The following is a 13,428-nucleotide window of genomic DNA, read 5'->3' as shown; positions in this document are numbered from 1 at the left end:
CAGTATGTATTCTCTTGAGATTGGTGTCTTTCATTTCAAATATTTTGCTCATTTTAAAATCAGGTAGCTCATGTTATTATGTTTGAGTTTTTAGAGTTCTTTTGAGTATTTTGGGTAACAGTACTTTAACAGTAGACCTTTTGCAAACATTTCCCCTAGAGTATAGCTTGTCTTCTGATTGTTTTGACAATATTTTTCACAGAAGTTTTTAATTTTAATAAAATTCAAGTTATCAGTTCTTCTTTCCTGGCGTCATCAAACCCAAGGTCATCTAGATTTTCTACTAAGTTATGCTCTAGGAGTTCCCAAGGTGTTCATAGTTTTGCACTTTATAATTAAATCTATGATCCATCTTCTGTTAATTTTTGTGAAGAGTGTAAAATCTGTGGCTAGCTTCTTTTTCTTTTATTTTCTTCTCTTTCTTTTTCTTCTTTTTTCTTTTCTTTATTTTAACATAGGGGTGTCCACTTTTTCCATTACCATTTGTTGAAGAGACTATCTTTTTCTCCATTTAATTGCCTTTACTCTTTTGTCGAAGATCGGTTTACTGTGTCTCTGTGTCTCTGTGTGTCTCCTTTGGGACTCCCTATTTTCTTCCATTGATCTATTTTTCCATTCATCCACCAACACCACACTGTTCTGATTGCAGTGACTATATCTCGAAGTAGGTAGTGTCAGTCTTATGATGTTGTTTTTCTCCTTCAATATTGTGTTGACTCTTGTGATTACTTTACTAGGGCTGGTCATAGCAAACATCCACAGACTGGGTGGTTTTGAAGATAGAAATTTATTATATTACAGTTCTACACGCTAAAAGTTCAAGATCAAGGTGCCTGTGGCAGGGTAGGATTCCCCTGAGACCTCTCACCTTGTCATACAAATAGCTACCCTTTTCTTGTCTCTTCATATGGTCTGTCCTCTGTGCTTCACGTCCCTCTGAATGCCCTAACCTCCTTTCATAAGGATGCCAATCAGATGAGATTAGGGCAAACTCGAAAGGCATTATTTTAACTCAGTTATGTTTTTAAAGTTCCTTAGAGGAATACCTGGACACACTGAGGAGAAAGATCATGAAAGGAAGCAGCAAGAATGTGGCCATATGTAAGCCAGAGAGATGGGCTTCAGAAGAAACCAATCCTGCCCTCACCTTGATGTTGGACTTCTAGCCTCCAGAAAACAAACAAACAAACAAACAAATAAGCTTCTGCTTTTAAACCATTCTGTCTGTGGTATTTTGCTATGGCAGCCCTAGCAAACTAATAATCCTTGCATCTTGCAACCTTATTCGAATTGCTTACTAGTTTCAGAAGTGGTTTTGGTTGTTGTTTTGAGTGTCTTCTGACTTATAAAAATTTAAAAAACAACTGTGTATATTTTAAACTAAATAATAATAGACATCATTTTTATTCCCTGAATTATGATGTGTGTCTCCTTCATATAGGTATATTCATGTGGATGGTGGTGTGTGTGTGTGTGTGTGTGTGTGTGTGTGTGTGTGTGTAGATCCTAGGAAAGTTCATGGAATGACACTTGGTATGCACCTAATGAGATTACTGAATTACTTAGAGTTCAAAATTGACTGTTTGCTCCCAGTTTTCTAAGAAGTTTTAAGGAAAATGACCCTCAGGGAGGTGAGAAGGACTTGCTGAAATCTTTAGAATGAAAGCTGTTGCAGGGAGGGCCCATCTTCTGCCCCCCAATCCTGGAGAGGAAGTCCTCCTATGAGCTCCAACCTAGATGGAAGGACCAAGTTTTATAGAGCATAGGAAATGGAGATTCCACCTGATGACCTTTTCAAGTCAACCATTCTAAACCTCTGTTACTCCAGCCTTCCTCTGTGTTCTGGGCCAAGTGGACAAGAGCAGAGGACACACACACACATACCCACACACACACATACTTGGCACATACAGAGAGAAGGTTAGACTTACTAATGCATTTTTTTATTATTGTATAAATTGTTTCTATTAAAGCTACATATGTATCCCTGTGCTCAAGGCTAATGGTGAATTGGAAAGTAGCCCAGGGTTTGATACATAGTTGGCAGTTGGCCCTCAAAATCATGAATCCATGTGTTATTGAATCACCAGTTCACATTAGGATTGGACTTCTTTTTTAAAATTTTATTTTCTGAAGATATCTGTCTACCTTCGTTGCCTCCAGGACTGAACAAAGAAGCCTGTTTTTATGGGCTGACAAAGCAGACGTCTCATATTTTGTCACAAATGACTAAAATAAATGTCTGCCATAATAAAAAGAGAAATTATTTATATGACTAAAAATAATCTAGAAGTTACAAAATTATTTCCTAGTGAAGAAAGACCTTATGAATTATTGTCAGTTTGAAGTGTGTCACCCCTTCCACGTTTTTTTGAAGGAGTAAAGGAGTAAAAAAAAAAAAGAATATATCTATATATAACTATATATATCTCAGATTTAATGGCATTCTTCATCTACTAGACTGACCTATGGAGTCTTCTGAAATATAATTCCCTGGATTTTGAAGTTAAAGCAAATTAAAAAGGAATTATGTTTTGGACTTTTCTGGGTTAAGCAAATTGTAGCCCATACCTGCAGATTTCTGAAAATAAAACCATTTGCTCTCTTGGCATCAAACATTTAACTCTACGAGTCTGTGTAAAAGGGCAAGCCTAACTGAACCATAAAGACTCTAAGACCTTTTCTCCACAATTCATCCTTTTGTCCATTGCTGCAAAGTAAATATGTACTTAAAATCTCTTCTCAATGAAACTGAGTGCCTGTGAGGCATACGGACTGGTATTAGGCATTTCAAGAGATGTGGAGAAAATCAAGATAAGAAACCCATCACCCTCAAAAACTTACACTATGGTTGGAGGGTCGTTTCATCTAAATCTTTCCTTATAGCAGGTACCAAGGGAACAGCCTGCTCCCCGGGGACTTGAGATTCTCTGGTAGGACACAATGAGAAAATAGTAAATTTCCATTGGTATGGATTTTTATCTAATTTTTAAAATTTATATTTTTGTGTTTATTTTATTATATATGTGTTCTATTAATACACTAGCAAATGTTAGCTGTTTTTAACAAGCATGAATGGGGTTATGGTCTTATTTTTGGGGGGATGTTTTACTGATAGAGGCACATGCATTCATGCATTAATATGAGTACTCTTCAGATAGATTCACTGATGAGAGCTGAACAGAACACAGAAGTAAGGTGCTTCAATCAAACTGCCAGTTTCCTTTGACACTTGGTTCCCAGGTAGTTATCTCAGTGATTAACATAATAACTATGAATATGTGATACTAGTTTTCATGTAGATGGTGATCAAACTAAAGTAATATACGGACACGGAAAAGTTGTACTTCAGGAGTAGATGCTAGCGTCCTTTGCCTGTTTTAATGTTCATTTTCTTATTCTAACTGCAGACCAGCTGAGCAAAGCATGATTTGGAAAGGTAGCTTGGAGGTTAATGTTAAGACAGAGAAAAGAAAGGCTTGTAATCATCTAAGCACTGGTTATACAATTTAGGAATTATTTACATTAATTTCTTCCTTCTCTCTTCCATCTTTAAGATGCATTCTGACCGTTAGGAGGGAGAGATGTAACTGAAAACATACTCCTTTGCTGCATATTGGTAGCTGTGTATTATTTATGGCTGGGTAACAAAATTTAGTGGCTTAAAATAATAGCTGTTTATTTAGTTTATGGTTCTGTAGGTTGGCAGTTGGGGATGAGCTCAGTTGAGTGGTTCTTCTCATATTGACAGGGCACTTTTGGACTTTGCTGGGCTTAAATGCATGATCTGTGAATTGGTCCACCAATGTAGGGTGGCCTTGGCTGAGATGGTTGGGATGGTTGGGATGATTGGCTTCTGTCTCTCTCATTCACAGAGTGGAATGGGATCCACCCTCATTCACAGAGTGGTCACAGAGTTCCAATTGGAAGGAAGAGAGTAAACCACAATAAAGAAGAGCTTTTTAAATCTCGTGTTGGCCATATAAAGCCACATGTCGTGCCCAGAGTAAATGGTAGGCTGGAGGAGGCACCTTCTAAAAGGCATGGAAATGGAAGGCACAACAAATTAAAGTCATTATGGTAACCAGTGGATGATGGAAGCCTTTATGCATAAATTTAGAGGGAGGAGATGGAAAAAAAATACACCATAACTTGATGTCTGAGTATATCAATGGAAAGGAGAGATGTAGCCTACTCGAAAAGAGAAGTCCCATTTAAAGAAGAATCACAGAGGCAGTATAGGGAAATTAGAAATAAATAGTTTATTTTTCCACATGAAAATTTGATAAGCCAGGTTTTATCACTAGAATGTCATTTAGCAATTTCAAAATTCTGATTCTGGATTTTAGTAATAAGCAAATGGTAAGACAATATTAATATTAGATATTTATTTAAAAAAATTTAAAATTGCAACTTATTTTTTTAATGTTCATTATTACTTACTAAACTGTTGCAGGAAATATTAATAGATTTTACTTTAATGGCAATTCTGAAATTAAATGTCTGCCATAATAAAAAGAGAAATTATTTATATGACTAAAAATAATCTAGAAGTTACAAAATTATTATGACATTATTATTATTATTACTCTTGTTTTCACAAAAGGAAACTGAGGTTCAGAAAAATTAAGTGATTAGTCTGAAAATCGTTTAGCTAATAGGAAACTCAGCTGCTATTGTTTTGGCTTTGAGTATTTTTAAATTGTAATAATATTTTTTATCCTGAAAATAATTGCAAAATAACTTGTTCTGAAACTATCCAAAATTGCAATTTACAGTTAACTGTGCCTATATTATAACTTAGTATCAATAATCAACTGTGCTGATAAGGCCAAGTTCACGGGCTGCCTTGTCTCTTAAGCTAAGGGGGTAGCTGGTCTGCAGGTACAAAGGAATCCATAGCTCCCAGGGTGAGTTTACTTTGGTAGGAGGAAAATAGCCCTGAAAGATCAAAAGTCAACAAGCTTTATCATTCTTCCTTGTGGGTTATTTTGTTATTCTTAACAGGCTAGCAATGTCCCAGGCTAGTAGTTTTCTGGCTTTGTCTTACCCCTGGAATGAATGCCATAGCATTTCCTGGCTTTGGGGCCCCAGCGTGCACCAGGGACGCCCAGTGGTAAGCTCAGAGGCATTCTCCAAGGACATCCGTCCACAGCAGCCATGGCCATGGCCAAAACCCATCTCAGGAAGCACTGGGACATTGAGGAAGCCATACTCAAATCAGTGAGGCAGTTTCCAGACCATTTGGACATAATCCATAGTCAGATAGTCAGTTAACAGGATCTTCTTTAAGCTTTTCAAAGGCCTTCTCAAGACACACGGGAAGTGTGGGTCTACACCGCTGCCCACTGTAAGGTGATCCTGTACTTCTGTTTGTAGTCCCCATGCAGGTCTTATGGGCTCCCCCCAAAATTTATGTTGAAGCTTGAATTTCCAACGTGAGATAGGACCTTTGGGAGGTAATTAGGTTTCGACAAGGTCATGAGGGTGTAGCCCTTGTGACTGGATTTGTGCCCTTATAAAAGGAGACACACAACAGTTTGCTCTCTTTCTCACTGCACCCCCACGCTCGCTCCCAACCATGGGAGGACACAGGGAGAAGGTGTCCTGGCTATCCATAAGCCAGGAAGACAGATTTCATCAGAGCGTGACGTGCTAGCTCCCTGATCTCTGACTTCCAGATCGCCTACTGTGAAAAATAAATTTCTTGTTTAAGCAACCCCCCAAAAAAGAATAATCAACTGTGGATATTTTTGTCTTCAATTTTCACTCATTTTCTTGTTAACTGTAGAGCTTTTTCTTTTCTTTTTCGCTTCTCTCTCTCTCACTCTCTATCATTTTAAAAAATGTGAGCTGTTTTGACTGATAATGGAGCTTATAATGCAATTTTCTTATCATATGACAATAAAAGCTGCAATTTCCTTCAACATTAGAAAGACAAAATATTAATTTCCCTTCTATATCTATGTTTAATTATATGTTAATTATGTCATAGAAGCCAATGTGTTTTGACCCTTAATTCAGCACTCCTTTCATTGTTTTATAGTTGTCTTGTATTTAGTATTTATTCAACCAAAACTTAATTTGTCTTCTAATGACCTATATATTGGCAGCCAGCTTTGAGGCTGGCCTGTGCCTTCTGCAACATGCTTTCTGAGCAAGGCTCAATTTTCCCCTTCTTTGGGCTTTTTAAACATTTTCTTCATATATAGATAAAGCAAATGATAGCAAATGCTTATCATTTCATTTTATTGTTAATTCTATATGTGTTTCTCTGCTTCATTTATCTTTGTGGCAGTGCCTGGAATAGTGCCATAGCCAGTATTAGACGGACATTTGTTGAATTGTCATTTACTCTCCATAATTACACAACAATGATGATTGAACTCAGATTGGCTTGTAACATCACCATTAATCATCAAAGTGCAGTGTAAGTATCCTCTAAATACAAGCCTGATCAAGGCAGGAAAATGGAATAAACATTAGAATTACTTTCAATGCTAAATATTAGGCATGTGATCTCATCCCCCCAAATTATTGCTGTTTTCAAGGGTTAACTTTAAATTAATAAAGATTTATCCACAAATAATCCACCTGTGATGATTATAGTTCAATGAGCTTTATAAGTTGGAAAGGTTACCACATGAAAATGGATTATTTGACATTTCTCAGGATCTAAATCAGCCCACTGAATATGGTTTGCAAGTAGTCCCTTAAATGTAGAGTAATAGAAACTGAAGTGGAGATAAAATGCCAAATATATGTTAATAAAGCAACACCATTAATTTTAAATGAGCATCTCCAGCTTTAACATCATAGGAGGTATAGAAAGTAGAGATGAAAAAGCAAGGCGATGATAGGGGAGTAAAAGTGGTAGGAAGAAGCCAGGACTGTAAAAAGTCATAAAGTTAAAAACAAGGAGAGAATTCGGAGAGCTTCTAGTTCATCCCTGCTCTGTGCAGCAGTGCCCGCACATTCAAGGGAATATGTTCCAAGGCCCACAGTTGATGCCTGAAACCGCAGATAGCACCAAACCCCATATATATGATTTTTTTCCCTACACATACATATCTATGACAAAGTTTAATTTATAAGTGGGGCACGCTAAGAGATAAACATCAATAATAATGAAATAGAGCAATTGTAACAATATACTGTAATAAAAGTACTGTGAGTGGCTTTGGGCTAATATTAAGTAAAATAAGGGTTAGATGGACACAACCACTGTGATACCATGACAGCAGACCTGATAACCAAGATGGCTACTAAGTGATTGATGGGTAGGTAGCATAGACAATGTGGATATGCAGGACATGGACAAAGGGATGACTCATGTCCTCGGTTTGATGGCATTGGGTGCCACAAGATTTCATCATGCTATTCAGAATGGTTTAAAATTAAAAACATAAGAATTATATGTTTCTGGAATTTTCCACATAATAGTTTTGAACCACTTGACTGTTGGTAACTGAAGCAATAGGAAGTGGACCTGCAGATAAGGGGGGACTACTGTGCACCTGTTAGAAATGGTCAGCCCTCTTTCAGCTCCTGCCATCCCAGTCCCAAGCTTAGGGTCCATCAGAGTGTACTGAATGTCCACAAGCTCAGAACCTCAGTCCCCATCCATAAAAGCAAGGAAAACAAGCAAAAGGCAGTCCTGCAAATTAAAAGGTGGCCCAGATGACTAGCAGGAGGGATGGTAGAACACAGATAATATTGGCAACTGGCCACGGCAGGCTTCTCCTGGGTTGGTGCTGGCTGGATCTTCAAGTCTAGGAGCTGCAACAGAACACCACGTCCATTTTGGCAACAGAGCTTTCCCTTGGTTGGCTCCATCTAACCTAGAGACAGGGTGCCGATGGGTTTAGGCACTATTCCTTTACGAATGTAAAATCAAGCCTAGCTTCCTTTCTTCCAAGTTTCCCCCTTAAAGGTTTGATCACCTCGACTTTTAAATCCTTGACCTTGTAATAGGCAATGCCGTCTTCTTTCTCAGGAAGGAAAAAAAGTGCAAACAAAATTATCCTTTAAAGGACTTAATACTCATCACATAAAAATTCTGCAGGAGGAAGATTGATTGGAAGCCCACTTGGCATCGTATTTTCTCATGTGTAACACACACGCACAAAAAACAAATTTATTCCCCATTCTCTCTCTCATGGAGCTCAGTTGTTTTAAAGGTTTTGGTGACTAACTAAAACTCAAAGATTATTTAAAATTTTAAAATTTACTTAAATTACTTGGGGGAACCTTGGTTAATGACATTATATATATGTTTCCGGTATACAATTCTCTAATACATCATCTGTATATTGCATTGTGTGTTCACCACACAAAGTCTAGTCTTCTGTCACCATGTATTTGACCCCCTTTGTCCTCTTTGTCTTCCTCCCACTCTCCTTCCCCTCCAGGAACCATGGTACTTTTCTCTGTGAAGTTGTTTATTTTGTTTGTTGCTTTCTGTTTTATATCCCACATATGAGTGAACTTATACGGTTCTTGTTCTTTTCCATCTGATTTATTTCATTTAGCATGATATTCTCAAGACCCTTTCATGTTGTCACAAATGGTGCTACTTCATCACTTTTTATGGCTGAGTGATATCCCTCTGTGTTTATGTACCACATCTTTATCCATTCAGCAGTTGAAAGACGCTTAGGTTCTTTTCATGTCTTGGCTATTGTGAATAGTGTTGCAATGACCATAGGGGTACATAAGTCTATAAAATTAAATGTTTAAAAAAATTTTAGGTAGATATCCAGAAGAGGGATTGCTGGGTCATATGGTAGCTCTGTTCTTAGTTTTTTTTAGGAACCTCCATACTGTTTTCCATAGAGGCTATACCAGTTTACATTCCCACCAGCAGTGTACCAGGGTTTCCTTTGCTCCCCATCTCTCCCACACTTGCTGTTTCTTGTCTTATTTATGAGAGCCATTTGAACAGGTGGGAGGTGGTATCTCATTGTGGCTTTGATTTCTATTTCCCTTATAGCTAGTGAGGGTAAGATACAGTACACACAAAGAAAAATGCACAAAGCACAAACAGATTAATGAATTACTGTATTTCCACACCCATGTAATCATGACCCAAGTTAAGACACAGAACCTTGTCCATACCCCAGAAACCCTCTCAGTGCCCTTTATAATCACAATTTTGTCATCTAAATTGCCTCTTTCAGAATTGGCAAATGCCACCAGAAGCAAGTTAGGTCCCACAATCCAAACTGTGTAATTAATTCTTCACTATCATGTGAAAGTGTTCAAATGTTCTCAAGCAGATGTTTTTGATCCAGGTTCAAGTTGTCTGCAATGGGAAGGTCTTTTCAAATGGTCTAATACTCTATTATTTAAATGAAACCCATATAGGTCTCTTTTTCTTGTTATTTATTCTATTTGTGTCTCATAGTGAGTCTTCTCAAAGATGATCAAGGTATCTCTCTGTCACTTGTATACCTGTTCTGCTTAGTCAGTATGAATAATCTATGTCACACATTTTAATCTATGACAGGGCTTTAAGTCACCTTGAGAAGAGAAAATTGATGTCCAAAGAGATCTGGTAAAGTCTCTGTTTTCAGATAAACTCATTTCTTTATTACTAGGGACCTCCTGGCACTGTAAAAAATCAATCACAATTTGAAAAATGAAATTAAAATACCTGAAATAATTTCAATGATATTTTATTTCTAGCCCAACTCCAGATCCATGGAAAAATCAATACTACTAAGAAAATTTTCATTGCAATTTTTAAGGGAAGAGATATGGATGTGAGAAAGTATAAATAGTGCTTTACATTTCAGAATACACAGAATTTTCTCTTTGTCCATTTTAGCATCAGGTATCTTGGGGATTGTGTGGTTGCACTTGGCCTAGAGGCAGTGTGGTGATGGACTCTGCGTTGTCCCTTTATAGATGCAAAATCAAGCCTTGCTTCCTTTCTTTCCAAACTTCTTCTGTAGGTTCCACCACCTCAACTTTTAAGTCCTTGATCCTAAAATGGATAATTTCACCTTCTTTCTCTGAACAAAAACACTAGTAAAATGACCTTTTCGTGGACTCAGCCTGCACAGCAAAAAAGCATCTGGAGAAAGAAGGGATTGCAGCACAGAGACTCAGTGTGACTGGTTCCCACCCAACGGCCCAAGACACTGTGGTAGTGGGGGCACAAGCAGAAACTGCCTTGAGGAAGGGCATGAAGAGGGGCTGCGGATGAACGTATTCACCAAGACAAAGAAGCACATGCGCACAAAACAGCGGCATCATATGCAAAACCTGAAACTAAAATACGCCACAAAGTGGGGCTGAAGCAAAGGGCAACCGCAGGGGCATGATGGAAGATGAGAGGAGGAAGGCCGGCAAGTCTCCGGAAAGGACTTGAGCAATTTCAGACTTGACTTTTACGAGGAATCCCAACGATGTCACCTCATAGATAAAGAAAACTAAAAAACTGCTAAATCTTTAACTTGTCTTTGGTCAGTAGAAGCTTAGTGATAAAAGTTAAAGGTTACCTGCTGCAAGCCATGTTGTAACTTAGCACTTGCATATCTATTTTATTTCCTTGTCCTAGTTCCCGGAGGTGGAGGTTTAAAATGCCTTACTTTTTATGTGTACAAATATATTGGTTCCTGCAACCTGTATATCACTTAAAGAATTTTAAAATTAATATTACAGATAAATAGTCATAAAACAAGGCTAAGTTGAATAATAGGGGCAGAATAGAAAGTTTAAAACACAGAAGAGCAAGTAGGAGGGAGAATTAGGCAATTGTAGAGAGGTTTGTGGGTGCTGCTTGGTGCCTGAGTTGTAGTCCCATTATAGTGAGAGGAAAGAGAGAAATTGGTGCTCACACAGGATATGAGGGAGGTCCTTAATTCATGTGAAGGAATCAGTAACATTAGGGGTTTGGAGGGGACAGAACATGGTGGATTTGAGGACTGACTACTGTACAAAGTATAAATAGGGCAGGAGAGGGTTTCTTAAGAATTAGACAAGGAAAGACCTTGTGTCACATTCTATAGATGACGAGGACTACTGAGCTATAAAAGGGAAAGAAACATGATTAAATTTGTGCTTAAGTAATGGTGCTCTGGTAGCAACTGAGAGGGGGAAAGAACTGCCGGGAGCTAATCAGGTTAAAGGGCCATTTTGGTATTTGTAGTTGTTATATTGATATCTCTATCATCTGTTGAGTGTGTATATATATATATATATATATACACACACACACACACACACACACACACGCACACACACATGTAGACATAAAGAGATATTGATATTTAAATTTTTTTCAATATTCTAGGATATGTGCGAACATATAAAATATGGTTGCATTCATTATGATTTTATTTAAATAAGACAAAATAACTCTTGAAATCATACATGTTCATTAATAGAAAGCAGGAATAGTCCTTTTCTTCAGTCTCAACACTCCAGTCTCCATTTGTAGAAGTCACAAATACAGAGTGGGGCAAAAGGAGGTTTACAGTTGTTCATATGGAAGATAATGCAATAACTAATAAATAATAATAGAAGAATAAACTCTGTTTCATGTACTGACAACTGTAAACCTACTTTTCCCCCAACCTGTATTAACAAGTTATTATGGATGGCCCTGTGAATATTCTAGGCACATATAAGAATGTGTGTAATACACACATACACACAATTAAGCGTATGAAGAGCATGGGTTCTGTAGCCAATGTGATTATGAATCCTGGCTTTCTCTCATCCTATATGATGATGGAAAAGTTAGTTAACTTCTCTGTCTCATTTTCCTCATTGGTAAAGTGGCATTGATAACAGTAACTACCTTAGGAGCGTATTATGAGGACAAAAGGAATTACTACAATAAGGTACTTTAGACCCTGTTTAATTACATAAAAAGCTTTTGATAAATATTAGTTCTTATTTTTATTTAAAATAATTGTGAGAATCTGTTACCATTTTATTCACTGACAATATGTACATTTAAACTGTTACCCTTTACCAACTTAACCTTGATGGAAGGTGTGAAGATTTAATAAGCGATTTTAGGATGGGTCAAGCTATGCTCAAGGGCTTTTAAAGAAATTGTCACTTTATTATTGAGTAGACCTGTTTAATGGCCATTGTCTATATGCTCATTATATTTTATTTAGTACAACCTAAAATTAAAAAAGAGTGTGATTGAGTTAATCCAAGATGAGATGCATTTGAGTATATATAAGAAAAGAAAGAATGCAAACTCAAGAACAAAAGAAAGAAAATAGTGTGGAAGGACAATAATAGTTATAGTTCATACAATACAATACAATAGTTAAAAAGATTTATTGTGAAGTACATACTGGCTGGAAAACAAGATGCCTCTAACCTGAGTTTAACTTACCATCTACCAGGGGAGAGATGATGTAACTACAATATAATTCACGATGTGATAAATGTTGTAAGAGGTACTAGATGATGTTTTTGGAACACAATTGAGGGAGAATTAATGTTTTGTTTATGGGGTAATAGTATGGGTGGTAAGGGAGGGGCAGGAGATCATGTGTAGAATTTAGGGTGACTTTGGCAGTATAGATTGGCAGTTTAGAACAGGGACCTCTGTCAAAGTGAAGTCTGCCACACATATGTTCACTTATTCTTGCAATAAATACTGAGTATCTACTATGCCTGGTACTTTTCTAGTTACTTGAGGGGAATATAATAGACAAAAAAGCCCATCTCCATGCAATTAACATTATAGTAGGAAAGAACAGATCATAAACAAGATTTACAAAACTAAAATATGTTAGATGGTGTGAGGTGCAAAGGGAAGAGGATCGAGCTGTGATGGGGGATAGGGCATTGGTGGCGAGTAATGCAGGTGCATCACTGACTAGGTCATGCAGGTCCTGTCTTATCAGGTGATCATAATATGCACCTCCAACCTGTTGATTCACATGCCAATACAGACACCTCTTCCTGGTCACAGCCCCGACTTGACCTGAAGTTTTTACTTTATTGTAGAGAACATCCCAAGCATGGTACAAGTTAACAGAAACTATTTTCAAACAGTCAAATATTCTCTAAATGACTGTAACCTACTAAAATGTGGACCCCTATGTGTACCTGTGGACCTCTCTTACCTCAGAGCTGCAGACTATTAGAGATGGAAGGAATGTTACTCACGACCTGAGTGAACTTTCTCATTTCAAAGTAGTTTGTGGGGTTAAGTGGCTTGCTTAGAGGTACACAGAGAGCTGGTGGCAGACCTGATGCTCCAGTCTAGATTGGATGCCTCCTAGACCCCTTCTGCTTCCATTAAATCAACTTTTCACTTTGCCTCAGGCAGACCACAAACCTCTGAGAGACGGAGCATGACCTTGAGAAAATAGGACTGGGTGGCGTATCAGGGGAGAGTGTGTAATAAGAGGCACAATTCCAGAATTTCTACTTTTATTGTCTTATTTT

This window comes from Pteronotus mesoamericanus, unplaced genomic scaffold (assembly GCF_021234165.1).
Source record: "Pteronotus mesoamericanus isolate MK-2021 breed Mesoamerican mustached bat unplaced genomic scaffold, CSHL_Meso_final scaffold_54, whole genome shotgun sequence".
NCBI lineage: Eukaryota > Metazoa > Chordata > Mammalia > Chiroptera > Mormoopidae > Pteronotus > Pteronotus mesoamericanus.
The sequence above is the reverse complement of the archived record's forward strand: the minus strand, read 5'-3'. Positions refer to the sequence as shown.